The following is a 14,961-nucleotide window of genomic DNA, read 5'->3' as shown; positions in this document are numbered from 1 at the left end:
ACAATTTTATCATACTAACATAATTTTTATACCCAATTAAAAAGTAACAAATATACCATATTTATCCTTTCACGTATTACAAAACTTATGCAATAATAAAATATATATATATATCCTTTCATGTATTACAAAACTTATGCAATAATTAAAAAAATAAACAAATATATAATATTTATTACAAAACTTATGCATTAATTATGCTTTCTTGTATCTTAAGTAATCTATGTATCGCTAAATTTTTTTCCAAGATAGATGGACATAATCATGAAGGTTGTCATTGAATTGGGTCCGAGCTTAGAATATTCGCGTAAGGAAATTTTCATTCTGGACTTTAGAGCATGTATATACAAATCTTAAATCTTCTTATATTTAGTAATATGTAAACTTTCATATTTAATTTGTCAATTTAATTTACATATATAATTTTAAATTAGGGAGATAAATTGTAATTTCCCTGAGTAATTTTTACCTATATTTTCAATTATGTGCCTTACATCTAAATCATCTTCTGAGTCTCGTGGGCTTGAGGAAGAAGACAAAAGAGTTTGCCCAGAAGAGTTGGTTTTTTACTTTCTAATTCAGCTCATCATTTGCACCGTTTGAAGTGGTGAGTATCACACAGACATGCAAATCAATAAGCATTCTTAATAGCTTAATGCTTTACTGTATTCAGAGTCGATGCAAATCCCACGGTGAGGTATCTGTCCATGGTTCTTGTTTGTTTGATGTTAGATTGCCAAATTGTAGTGTAGAGCCAATGCCCGATTCCAATTTTGGGCGTACAGAGCAGTTCATTAAGTTCAGTTGACATTTGGTAAAATTCAATTTGAATGGGGTTTCGTGTGGGTTGAATTTGTTGTTTTGAATGCGATGATTTTCAAAAGCTTCCGAAAATTGTGAAAGATTGTTGAGTTGGAGAGTGAAAGTTATACGATTTGTGGCCTCATAGTTAGTAGGGGTATTCATTGTAAATTATGTCCTTTCTAGGAAAAATATTTTATAGATGATGAAGTCAGAATGTTGTGATTGTGGGTTGGCACAACCCCAGCACCAGAGGCAAGGTTGAAGTTGGTGCAGACTTCCTAGACCATTGTGAGAAAGTTAATGCATACTATACAGGGAGTTGCATTTGATCGAGCCGTGATCTTTGACAACTCAAAATCAAAATAATAAGAAAATATTAGTCCTGATTGGCAATTTTAAAAATATAAAAACTGTATATCTTGCTTGAGCAACGGTATGAGCAAGGAGATTATTGCTGCACTCATTCTTATCCCATTCGCAAGGCAACAATTAAATTCAGGAAACAAATTGCCAGTGCAAAAACTGATAAAATTCTTTATTAAGTTTTCCCGGCTTGAATCTTGCAATATCTGCGCTTCTCACCTCTCACCTATATGCAGGAGCTTTTGTGAATTTTATGAGAACTAGCGTAATTTGTACCGTGGCATCTGACATATTGTGGCCATATTTGTCATATAATAATGCCCAGATCAAATTCCCGAGCTCCAGTCATGATAAAATTAGGTCCAGCCCTGATATGGCAGGCCGTTAAATTTTGCCAAAATACGAACGTTTTCAATAAATTGGCAAACCTGTTGACTATGAATTGGTGCAGGATCTTTCATATCAAGGGCCTTCCACTAGCCCTTGCGTAAAAATTGCCACTGAAAGCTTAAAACCATTATGCATTCCTGAGAACAAAATGTGGAAGCACATTATTGGTCTTTGTTACGAATCTCTACAAGTATTCAAAGCAGCAGAATGACAAATTTTGCTAGTATCACAAAAATGGCAAGACTCATTCCTTCGAGAATCACCATGATGGCAGGTAGAGTGAAACATCAAGTAGCTTGGCCAAATGACTATACTTGACATTTTCTCAAAAATAAAGCCCACCATGGGACATTATAAACAACAAAATCCACAAATTGACTTACAAATTGAAGAAAGGTTTCTTTAAGAGTTCAGTTGAAAATCAAATTAGGCAACATAAATATAGGGCCAAATTACAAAAAAAAACTCTTTCCAACTTAAAAGACAAAGTATATACCCAAATAAAACAATTATCTACCTACAAGTATAGTTGTACAAAGCATTCCCATGATATTGTAGAACCCTTTGTAAAGGATAAAACAAGTTACTTTAAATCATCCTCCTCCAAAAGAGAAATTTGACTCACTTGGGTGAATAAGTCTCTTGAAGGTGGGAGAATTGTTATAGTTTTGACATAAGCAAGACACATAAATAAATAATAAAAAAACATTAATCGGGATATATATGTATTTACGAGGGCTGACCTATCCCAAGTAGGCTGCCACCACACTATATAACTTTGACCTGCATACAATTATAGCAGGTCACCCCTATACAGTATTGCATCAGTCTTTCCTAGAATGATTAAGGACTATTATCTATACACTAGGTAACCACTGCCTAGTTCCATAAATTCATACATTCTCTCTTTGAATAACTGCACACTTCTACCACTACATTTTTCAGAGAGGTACAAAAAATCATGATTAAATTTGAAAGACCATAACGTTCCCATATGATTTAGAAGTACATAATATGAACTATGGTTTTGTGGGGCATTGTTGAAAGATCTATGCTTGCATATGATGTTAGAAGTACATAATATGAACTATGGCTTTGTGGGGTATTGTTCAAAGATCTATGTACTAGTGTAGAAAAAATTTAATTCTAGGTTTCATTCCATATAAATACTACCTTTCCTTCCAAACTATTAAACTAGCATAGATCCATCTTAACCTTAATACTCTCTTTCCTTGTTTTCATGGAATGTGAGAGTGATGACTTTTTCTAAGTAGAAGAAGTGCTTGTGAATGATGTCCCAAGCAAAACAAAGTTGGATGTATTCTTTCTTCAAGAGGTTAAATCTTCTAGTTTTGTGCTTCGATATAGAATGGATTGTTTTTGGAATGGTTTGTTTTCTTTGACATATAATGTGTCGGGAAGAAACGGGGTCAGTTTTGTTATGGCTCCTTGGTTACAATATTACTTTTGATCATGGCAAGGATACATACCACCTATGTGTATGGCAACTTTTCTTCTTATGGGTAGGGTATTCAGATATTTGTCTATCTGTTCCCCTCATTTCACTCAGGATATAGTCCTTTTATGGGATGGTTGGTCCTTTCATTTCCAAATTTGAGTGGATCTTAGGGGTTGATTTTTATATGGTTGGATGGGAATGAAGAAAATCCTAGGTTCTTTCTAGGTTTGGTAGGAAAGCATGGAGTAGGTGTAAATCCTGTTTTTAGGTGTTCAATACCAATTGGAAAAAGAAACAACTTGACCTAGGGGGTTGGTTCACTTGGTGTAATATGTGCCAACTTCCAAGGTAGGTATGCATCCAAGCTAGACTAGACAAGTTCTATGGTCCTAAAGAATTGGTTGTTTTTGCAGGTACCCAACATTGATTGATTGGAATTCAATTTTGGGCATGTTGCCATAAAATCTAGCATGCCTTGGAGATGGGTACCCTACAAGGCTAAAACTAGACCAAGTGACAACAATGGGGTAGTGGCCCACTCTCACCACAGCCAAAACCCCCTACTCTTTATGAATTTTCATCAATGGGAGGAGTCCCTGTATGTGAGAAGGTCACCTAAGATAGGTATTCCGATTTTCAAGTTACAAGGTGACTTAAATAGGTTCTCTACAAGGAAGGCACAATATAGGCTTAAGGCCTCAATAAGAGGCAATTCACTTTCTTGGTAGAGACATAGGTGTTGAAAAATGTAACTAGTGTTGGTCTTCATAATTGTATTTTGTACTTGTCAAAAGAAAAAGAAAAGAAAAATATTTATTTTTGTAAAAGAAAATTATTTATTGTAAATGGGTTTCTTGCCCATGGTTTTGGTTCTAGGTTAAGCACCCATTGTGTGCTCTAGGGTTTGTACAATGACTCAAGTCAAAGTCATGATGTAAAGTCCTTTGGAGGGCTCTTCTATCAATGTAAAGGAAAATTTTTTATGTCATAAAAAGGTCGGCTAGCCCTAAAGGTCTGCCTAGAAGAGGTTTGAGGACCCACCCTAAAAGATATATATTGAGGAGAATTCATCCTCCATTGTGGAGACAATAAGTTTGTTTTTTCTTGAGCAAGTCTGAGGCATAAAAGGAGTGAGAAGAAGAGGCAGAAGAACAACGAAGTAGGAAGACGTCATTTGATCTTGGATCTTGGAAAATCTACTCTTTTTGGCAGCCAAACTTTCTGTGGAAGAATAGAAGTTACACAAGTCCGAAATTGTGCAAGAAGGAGCAAGTTTGTTTCTCTGTTTGGGTGGCTAGCCTGGTTTATTGGTGGAGGGTCTAGTGTCTTGGGCTTGGAAGTCTTCATTTATTTGATTCTATAAGGAAGAGTTTTTGGGTTTTCCCCATGTGGGGTTTTGCCATGGCTTGGAGCTTATCTCTGGTGTTCTCTATGTTTGTGATCTTCTTTTGGCATTTATCTTGATGATGTTAAAGAACATAATAATGATAATCATAAAAGAACTAATATATCACAAGTAAATGTCAAGTTAAAGAAAAATATATTGTGAAAATACCCTATACAGTCTGCCCTAGATTTCTCAACATGGGATCAAAGCTTGGTTCGCTTGAGTAAGGGCAGGAAAGAAGATCTTGCAAGCTTTAAGTCAAGAAGAAAGGATAGATCTCCTAGGACTGAGCTCCTAGAAGAAGGTATATAAAATTCTGGGCACTTCAATTAGCCCTATGCTCAGTAACTAGACCGCAAGCCTACTCCTGAACAGCGAAGAAGTTTTGAGGAAAGCAAAAAGCACCATTTTAGAGGACCAAGAGGCTAAGGAGATACCCCTCTCAAGGTAGCATTCATTAAGACAAGGATCGAAATTCTGGTCACAATTCGTATGATCTTAAATCTCAGTTAAAGATGTCCGAAATTCGATGTCTACCTCAGACATACAGAATCTCAGAGTTCTGAGCAAAACTTATGGGTGACTGAATCTTTGTTTGAAGAATCTCTTAGTGGGTATAAGTCAGCTCTCTTAGCAAACAAAATAAGCAAGTGGACCCGAGTTAGTTAGAGGCCTTATAAGCCTAGTTGATTAACACATCATAAAGCTGCAGTCACTTTGAAGAGAAGTCGAGACCAACTTTTGATCTGATCATAAGTATGTTTCAGAGGACGTGATTTGAGGCCTGATCCGAGAATCCTGCTTCAGACATGTAAGAATTCGAGAGCAAGCTGATTGGAAGCACATTAGGCCTATCTTGGAAGAGTTGTCACCATTCGTTGAGAATAATCACATACCTATTCAGTAGTATAGGAACCACTAGTTTGTGGTAGTCTGGTACATGCTTATCTACAATAATACAGAGAACAAAGACTTGTGATAAAAGTACTATACAATGCTTTGTAGAAATTCGTGGTTAAGAAGCACAATTCTGAGGGCTATATATATCTATATTATATACTATGCGAGTTTGAGCAGTAAGTCAAGGAGCCGACCTATTCTCATAGCAATAGTCACCTTTCATAAAGAAAAAATCAGAGACATGTGGAATATTTTATATCACACATGAGAAATCAATTTTTTGAAGATTGTCTACAGGAATATAGATCAAATATCTTACTTCTTTCTAAGCGTATAATTATAGTACTCGGAGTCTGGGTAGTATGACAAGGAACATATGACAGTTGGAGTCTCTTCTCCTTCAAAATTCATTATTTGGAAACAAGGGTATACATTTGAAATCTGAGCAGTCAAACCAGAGGGACTAGATCTCAAAAACAAGTGGGAAGAAGCTTCAAGATCTATTATGAAGGCCTATAGCATATCCTAAAGCAGCATCATAGCAACATTCAAATATTTCTTGACATGTTTTGAAGTCAATTGATCTAGACATAGAGTCTAGGAAAGCTACATATGTGTAGAAGAAGATCCTGTCACATTAAAAAGGCATTTACTTTAAAGGAAGTCTTCTACCTAAGACATATGTTAGAGCAATGACATCATCTCTCAGAGGTCCTCAACAGTAATAGTATTGAAGAGGAAAATCTGTTTGACTCATTGAAGGCTTGTTGTATCCGGTCTCTTGGGCTAGGAATGAGGTTGAAAGAAAAAGTCTTTCAAATGGCTTGTAGCAGCTATCTTGAAGAACAGTAGGAAAAGTTCTCACTCTTGAAATCGATTAGAAGAGCAGTAGTACCTACAGTAAAAAAATTGCAGCATCTTTGACTTTGGCATCATGGACAAAGGTTGTTGTACCCTTTGAAGTCTTCACTCTTGAAGATCAGTTAAGAGAGCACGGCATCTGGCAGCAGGCATTAAGGCAGCCTCTATAATCATAGGAAAGCAATCATGAGGTACGTATAGCATATTTATTTGGTAAAGGTCTATCAAAAGATGGTTTAGGGTTATTTGCTTATGTGGTTCTAGGGTATACTGTTTTCATTATTGAAAGTTGATTGTAATCCTTAGATGATTCATGAGAAAACCCTAATCCTAAGTTGCTTGTTCCCTCATAGAAACCCTATATCTAGATTTCTAGGGCATCTATCATAATCCCTAGTAATAATTGATGAGGATTGTTAGTTGAATATGACATCTCGTCTCATGATCTAGGATTTGTACTTGAAAATCCTAGGAGTCCATCCTCTTAGATTCCATGGAAACCTTGGAATGAACTAATCGATGTCATGCTTTCATATATATTTGCTTGGTTGTGTTTGTGTTGTACTATGAAACAACCCCCCCATTTATAAAGAACAATAGCTAAGGTTAGAGTTATAAATGGGGATCCTTTTAAATTTTTAGGCTTTGGATAATAATACCTAACTCTAAGAAAATACCTAGCAAAACCTTGCAAAACGAACTAAGGATGAAATCCGCATCGCAAATCGCAAATTGCACTTTTCCACGTGACTATCTTAAAACATCTTCAAAAAATTGCGATATGCGATTAAATCTCCCGCTGCGATAACCCGATAAATAGCACCTTGTCATTTCGCAATCGCATTTCGCACTTCACAAACTTTGCAAGAAACTTAGCTATGCCATTAGAATGTCCATTAGCGATTTGCGAGATGCGATATTCGCAATTGAATTTCGCTTTATGCATCTGGTAGCGCTATACTATATCCATTTAAAGATTGCGATGTGCGATTAAGAGCGGTAAAACGTGTGAAATAATTACGTTTTAAATATCAAAACAAACGAATTGACAGGTTAATAAATATTTAGCGGCCCGAGGAAGGATAACCATTTTCCAAGTTATGGGTAGTTAACATCGAGTATCTCATTAAACCTTTCTCACGATCTAAAGTCATTTTAGAGAAGCTTTCAGTCTTAATTACCTGATACCGTCTGCACCGATATATCTTGTCTATTTCAGGCAAACTACAAAAGACATGTCACTAAGGAAGGTGAGGCAGAAACAGAGCAAGCAGACCATTGTTGAATCTGAGTCTACAGAGATGGCTCTTATTTTCTCTAATACAGTTTGCGATGCTGTCGGAGGCGCAACAACTTGGGAGGTCATATACAATAGGTTTGAGGACGAATGTCCTAAAATCACTGTCACGAGAGCAACAGTTGATTCAACAAGGCCTTCGAGACTTCAGTTCAAGGATGCTTCCTGTTCTTTCCTTCATAGGATAGGAGCAAGAGCTAAAATCCTTCCATACACGGATATGATCAGGTGGGTGATCGAATGGAGCTCATAGGGTCGTTCAGAGTAGAGGACTTGAAGAAAAGGTACCACATACCTGACCCTCAAAATATCTACAACAACACATTTCTGGCCAACTTCGCAAAGAAGAACCCAGACCCCTTCAAGCTGATTCAGGGTTGGAGAGTATTGGACAACAAATTCAAATATGACAAATCGGATATGTATGCTATAACCTCTTTGGCAAACCCCTACAACTATGCAGCAACTATGTTATGTAGATTATATGGGCTACCCAATAATACTAAGTTTTCCATAGAATGGATTCCTCTGATTGATGTTTGTGTTAATTCCCACATCATGAATTGGCCCTCCATCCTATTTGATAACCTAGCCACCACCATTACAAAATATCGACAAAAGAGAGCCTCCAGTCCAGATAACCTCCCTCTGTTCTATTTTAGTGCCTACATTATGGATGCCATCTGTTTTTGCACGACATTTCCAACCATGGGTTGGAAATGGACCTTATAGGACCCCTACCCAATCCATCTCAGTCATAAACAAATATGGGAATCGCATTATATACCTCACTTCTATAAGATATTTCATGTTGTTGTGTTGCCCCTACATCAAATAATTTTCAATAAGAAAGCCCCCAGGTTTTCCCAAGAAGCCGCAACAAACCTGTTTACTGTCGGCAAATATTTCATTGAAGAATGGTTCACCTACATTAGGGTTTTTGGTAGCACAGCCGATCCACATGTCCTTCCTTTATATGTTTCTGATAAATTATTAGCAAGAGAGATTGCCTACCAGACCGTGGGAAAAGGCTTGACTAAAGTTCTCAAAGATGGCAAGAAGTCATTATGGCCCTCTTTTCCTGTCAAGTGCGGTTCTTTTGCTTTAGCAAATTTTGTTCATGCTACTAAAGAGTCAACACATATGGAAGCCCTCAGGCTTCATACATTGCCTAAGAGGCAATTTGATCCAGACAAAGTGGCATATAATGTCACTACTGGAGTAAAGCTCAAGCCATACAACCATGAGGATAACTATTTTGAAGACTTGTTACAGTCGACCGAATCCTTCAAACAAGCGTTCGAATGGGCAAAGGCGAATATGAAACCTGAAGATTTTCAAAGCTTTCAGGAATTCAAAAATGAAAGGCTTGAACTGATCCCAATGCATTGTTAAAGCCCGAGGATAAGCCTACACCAAGTGTCATTGTTGATAGTGAAGGTCCTAGTTCTCGAATAGATTCTCAGGTAAATACTGAGAAGACACCAGACACAGGGAAACCCCAAGATGCAGATAACACAACTGAGTCCAGTAGGAAGTTAGCTGAGAAACAAGTGATGAGCACCCCGACTACAGAAATCAGTTCAGAGGTCAAAGGCAGTAGTTTGGAGCAGGAGTGGGATCAGTTTAATCAGAAATTGCAAGGCACTCCCAAAGCAACAAATACCCAAGAAACAGTGGAATATAAAACTCCTCTGCATGTTCATAAGGATATAGAGCCCAAGTCTATCGGTGAGTAGTCCAAGCCTATGGAGGAACAAGCGACAACGTCCCAGCATACTGAAATTATCCCTGCTCTGCCCACATCAGAAATTGTTTTGAAAGTAACTGAAATACCTCCACTTGATGTGTTCTATAGCCCTCTCCACAAGGCTGTAGTAAGAAGGCAGAGAAAAAGGAAAAGGGTAGACACACTCGAATTCCCACCTGGAAACGAGCCGATGGATGTTGTTTGGAAGGACATTCCTTTCAATTCGGCCGAGAACTTGACTAGACTATCACAGTTCACAGGAGCATATGCATTGGCCACTATGGACAAGGCTACTGAAGTCTCTACTTTGTTAAGGGAAAAAGAGGAGAGGATTGCACAACAGCTCGAAGCAGAGAAAGCAAGCGTAAACAGGCAAGCGGCTGAGCAGCTCGCACAATTGCAGCAAGACATGGAGGTCTTGAAAATAAGCCATGAAGCTTATATATCGGCCAAAAACATGCAACTCCAAGAAATACAACAAGCCATGGAAAGATACAAGGATGTTCCCACTACTGAGGAGTTTATTAAAGAGGCATTGGAATTAAATTCCCTTTTGGTGAAACAGCAAGAGTATTTCTGCCAAAAGATGTCACACATTACTCCTTATCTGACTACTAGCAACCAGCTGACAGATAAGGCAATCGACCAAAGAACTGAGTTTAACGATTTAAACACCAGAATCTCTGAGTTCATCGAATGGCAGGAAACAAAAGACGGAAGGAAAGCCAATCTACCCGAGATTGAGGAAACTCATAAAGACATTCTCTTCACGGATTGGGATGCGAGAATCAAACAGGCCGAGCTAGCAGTCGCAAGGGCAGTCGGGGTATCAAAGAATATCATTAAGGCAGTGAATCACACCCTGTTTTCCACCAACCTAATTAAAGAAGGCAATTTGAAAGAAATGCCCGATTTAAATGCTCTGTATAAAAGCTGGCAAGAAAAGGCGGAGACTCAAAGGGAGGCAATTACAAAATTGACTAGGACCAACTGGGAGTCGTATTGGCAGTATCTCGTCAAGCCACACAGCTAGGTTATGACTCTCAACTGTTCCCTTCATATGACTCAGTGGATGCTGCCACCTCTCACCGATGCGATTTTCACAGGACAACTCAGGACACATTTTGGGGCACCTCCTCAAATTCAATCGATGACCGATATATGCGATTTGAAGGACAAGCTGGCAGACAACAAGTCATCCTCTTAGTTCTGTTCATTTAGCCACTGTTTATTTTTGGAGTTAGTTACCTAGTTAGGAGGAAGGTTGTTTGAAACCTCCTCAAATTTTGTATAATCTATTTTTGCACATTAGTTAGAATAGTATTTATACCCTTCTCACGCATTTAGAGAATGGTTCAGAATTTTATCAAAAACATTTGCAAAGAATGCACTATTGTAAGTTTGTGAATGCTTTGGTGAAATTATGGAACATGATCGTTTTTAGATATCATACTACTTTCCTTTGTTGATGCACTATTGTATTCTTGGGAGACAATTTGATTTCAAGAAAGAAGTTGGTCTATGTCATTTGTCAAATGAGTGGGACTTCACACATATGGTACTATTATCTTGTATGATTGATTTTGTTTACATTTCATTAGTGGCAAAACTTTACTTTCATGAACTGTGTGTGAGATTTGTTGTTTCTGTTAAGCGTTAATTGCACTTTTGTATGATGCCTAGCTAAAATTGTGATTTTCATATATAACTCATCATATATGCGATATATTTTATAAATTTCTTTGACTAACTATTTAGTCAAATAAATTATCTTTATACGTTATCATCTCTGTTTAATTGTGATCAATCTTTATTATCACATTTTAAGCAGATATCTTTGTAGATCGCATACCACACAGGAATACCCGAGTTTATATTAGAATAAGTTAGTTAGAGAATTGCATCATAGAATAAGTCATTTAGATTATCATTATTCTATTGCAAACACTCATGAACCACCCACTTTCATCTTAAAACCCACACTGGGAAACTGGTCCCATTATCCCCAATCGGAGCCACCACTTTAAACGGAAAAGGAGCTGTCTTAAGGTCCGGATTGGGTGGTTATCCCCCATGTTTCAGTAGCAGAATTCTGAGGCCTGCAACAGTTTGTCAATAAGAATTGCGGGTACATCATGAAGAAAAGAAGGAAGAAGGATAAGTAAAGAGGATCCTATGTTTTTGGCAAGTACAATGAGAAGAGGGAACTATAAAGAACCCTGTAAATGGTAAAGTTGGTAATCTAGTTGGATCCTTGGGCACTTTGATATAAAGACTTATGGTTGCCTAGTTAAAAATATTGTCATTATGGAAAGGAAGAATTTCTAGTGTAGATAACAGCATGCAAAATAATTCATTATACATTAGCCCGATGCATTGATAACAATCATCTAGCATGTAGCAAAGGAATTCATGCAACAACTGGTTAATGGCACATGTAAGGTGTGTGTAGAGAGCCATGGGCCTCCATAGCAACAGGCAACATTCCATGGATCCCCAGGGTCATTTAAATATTGCTCGTGGTTCACCTATTGGACGAGGAAGATGCACCTGGTTCACCATGCCCAACCGGACCCACAGTTACATTATGCACTTGGGAGATGACCCATGACTTGTATGATGATGTGGCATCACTTACACCATCATTCGAGCCCTTGCAGATGGTCTATAGGCATCTTCGATTTGTTTGGAGACCCATGAGGTCACTTGTGTGCCCCTACACCCATTGGGAGCACCACAGGTTTATTATTTGGAGAACAAGGGACCAACCCCTTGTCCACTACTTTTGGGAGTCCTGTTTTACATTATGGCACCTATGGACTTCATCAGGCCTCCTCTAGGGCCCAATGACATGTATTTTTGATCATTCGACCTCTTGAGAGGCTTATTCTTTTCTTTATGAGTTAGCTTGGTGGGCTTGTCACCAAAAGTTAGTTATCTTGTACATTCTAGGGGCTAAATTAAGACTAATTAGCTAAATCGAACTCATTAGAAGTGTATAAATACAAGTGATGTGATTTCATTTTAGCATCATCACTTGGATTGGACTTGTATCTCTTTAGAGAACTTTGCTATCCTTCTTGGAGGACAAATTTTTGGAGCATGGAATGAATTTTGATGTTTGGATCATTTTCTCTTGTCTTGGAGCTTCTTGATTGGCAAAGTTTTGATGGTTGGATATACTCTTAATACATGTAAGTGCAATTTAATGCTATTCTTTCTTTCTATTTTTGTCACATACATTGTTGTTGGGATTTCACTATACTAGGGCTAATTTACTACATCCATTTATGCGAAGTTGTGGAAATTTTGTTTCTAGATAGTGATGCTTCATGTATGGGCCATGTATTATGAGTGAATGTTCCTAGAGATGCTTCATCATTGAAATTCATCTTGATAAGCCATCTATTTTTCAAAACGAAGTATAAAGCTCCTGAAACTGCTGCCCTAATGCCATGTGAAGTTGTCTTCGAGGCCTCCTTGACATAGAAAATTCAATATCCATAGTCATAATTACTCTTGACTCCAAATCACCCTGAAGGATTAGGCACTGTTCCACCATAAAGGTGATCACCTTAATCCTATGCTCCTTCTCCCACTTCTTTTTTCTAGGTCTAGCCCTCTAGGTCTCCTAGGGCATCATTTATCTTGCAAACAACCCACTAAAAAAATTCGATCTCTTGGGATCCTCTGTGCTGGGGTTTCTCCTAGGCACTCTCCAATTTTGAAGAAATTCCGACGGTGGGTTTCTCCTAGGCACTCTCCAATTTTGATAAAATTCCGACGGTGGGTTTCTCCTAGGCACTCTCCAATTTTGATAGAAATTCCGACGGTGGGTCTAATGCATTATTACCTAGGATTGGAAGTATGGCAGAAACCTGCGGAAATCTATTTGGGGCAAGGAAAGTATATAATTAAGTTGTTGTAGAAATTCGGTATGATGGAGCCCAAGCCCATGACTACTCCCATGATCACCAATCTCAAGAAGTTGAGAAGCTCTGACTCAAGTCTCGTAGATCCTACCTCCTATTGAAAGTTGGTGGGTTCTCTGATGTATCTAGTAAACGTTAGACTGGATATATGTTTTGCTATGAACATTCTTAGTCAATTTAGTTGGAGCCTCGTCATGATCATTGGATAGATGCTAAGCATATATTGAGATATCTACGAGGAACTATTCATCACTACCTAAAGTATGATAGCAAGGAAGTCAAGTTGATAGGTTTTACAGATTCTTATTGGGGTGGCAGTGAGACTGATGGAAGAAGCACTACTAGTGGATGTTTTAGTTTGAGGTCTACAATGATTTCATGGATGAGTAGAAAAAAAGATCCTGTTGCTTTAAGTAGTGTTGAAGCTGAGTATGTCGCTGCTTGTGAAGTGGAAAATGAGGTTGTATGGTTAAGGAAGCTTTTGTCAGATTTGTTTGAAAAACCTCTAAGTCCTATAGTGATAAATTGCGATAATCAAAGCAACATTAAGATGTCTGAAGATCCCGTGTTCCATGCAAGGACGAAGCATATCAACAATAAGTACCACTATATTAGAAGTTTGGTACAAGATGGGATCGTGAAGCTACAATATGTTCCGACTAATGAACAAGTAGCTGATGTGTTGACAAAGTCTCTTCCTAATAAGAAGTTTGAGTATTTGAGAAGCATGCTTGGTTTGGTTGATATTACTGATTTCGTTAACGAAAGATGTTTGGAAGAGACTTGAGGAGGCATCTTGTGTGATACAAAGTGCTTGGGAGGACATCTGGCCGACATATGTATTGATGTCTAGATCCCGAAGAGGGAGGGTGGCGTTGGTCATGGAGCTCTGACCTTGGATACACACCTAGATCCTTGGGTTGATGGTTAGCAAGTAAGCCTGATGGTACCTAGACTGGCTGAAAGCTTTAGTCCATCTTAGTCCTCCCCAGATAGATTTCCCTGGTCAGGAATCTAGTCTGTGGCACCTTGTGTGCCGAGGTTCTTCGTAGTTTTTGTGTTTTGAGATCTTCCTTGTACTTGTATATACATGTGTGATTTATGAATACCTCCCTAGTTAAGAGGGAGTGTTGAAGAATGTAACTAGGTTTGGTCTTCATATTTATATTTGAGTCAAAGAATGAAAAATAAATTTTTATATTATTATTATTATGACTTATTAAAGCATGGGTTTCATGCTTGGGTCATCATGTTTTAGGTCAAAGTCCCCATTAATGACTTCTAGTATTTATTCTGAGTCATTGTACATTAAAAGAGACCCTTCTTGGGCTTTTGAATCATGTAAAAATGTTTATTATTGAGTCAAATAAGGTATTTGTCACCTCCACACCAAGTCGGCCTCAAACTGGGCAATTCGACCTCACCTAAAGCCTATATATACAAGCAATTTGAATTCATTTGGAGACATCAACTCAAGAAGTTTGATCTACATCAAGGAAGTGCAAAAAAGTGCGAAGTTCAAGGTGAAGAAGGAAGAAATACAAGTCGAAGGTTTTGGGCTATCTCTTTCTCTCTCTTATGCGAAGTTACTGGGCCAGTTGTTGGATCAAAATTTTACTGTTGGAAGGGTCGAAGTTCTGAAAGTGTTGGGTCAAAGATTCTGCTGCTGGAAGGTCGAAATTCTGGATTTGCTGGGTCGAAGTGTTGTTGCTGCAAGGTCGAAGATCTAGGTTGAAGTTGCTGGAAGGAGAGGCTGACTTGGTGGTTGGAGGAGGTCTGTGTCTAGGTCGAAGAGTCTTGGATTATCTCATCTTAACT

The 14,961-nt window shown here is 38.1% G+C and overlaps 1 protein-coding gene across 2 annotated transcripts in view; it reads left to right on the top strand.

The window, feature by feature from the left end:
* Nucleotides 1-482: 482 nt before the first annotated feature.
* The window catches only part of LOC149246115 (vesicle transport protein GOT1-like), a 163,047-nt gene continuing 148,568 nt past the window's right edge, over nt 483-14,961 (top strand). Inside the window, exon 1 of one of the 2 annotated variants that reach the window (XM_089455643.1) lies at nt 483-607. The gene's annotated coding sequence lies outside the window, so the exon portion shown is untranslated. Of the gene's footprint in view, nt 693-14,961 lie in introns of both variants that reach the window. The other variant, XM_089455644.1, reaches the window with a different exon arrangement.

This window comes from Pinus tabuliformis, chromosome 7, assembly GCF_031772625.1.
Source record: "Pinus tabuliformis cultivar Carrire ecotype Pingquan chromosome 7, CPIR1, whole genome shotgun sequence".
Classification (NCBI taxonomy): domain Eukaryota; kingdom Viridiplantae; phylum Streptophyta; class Pinopsida; order Pinales; family Pinaceae; genus Pinus; species Pinus tabuliformis.
This window is presented reverse-complemented; position numbering and strand designations above follow the sequence as displayed.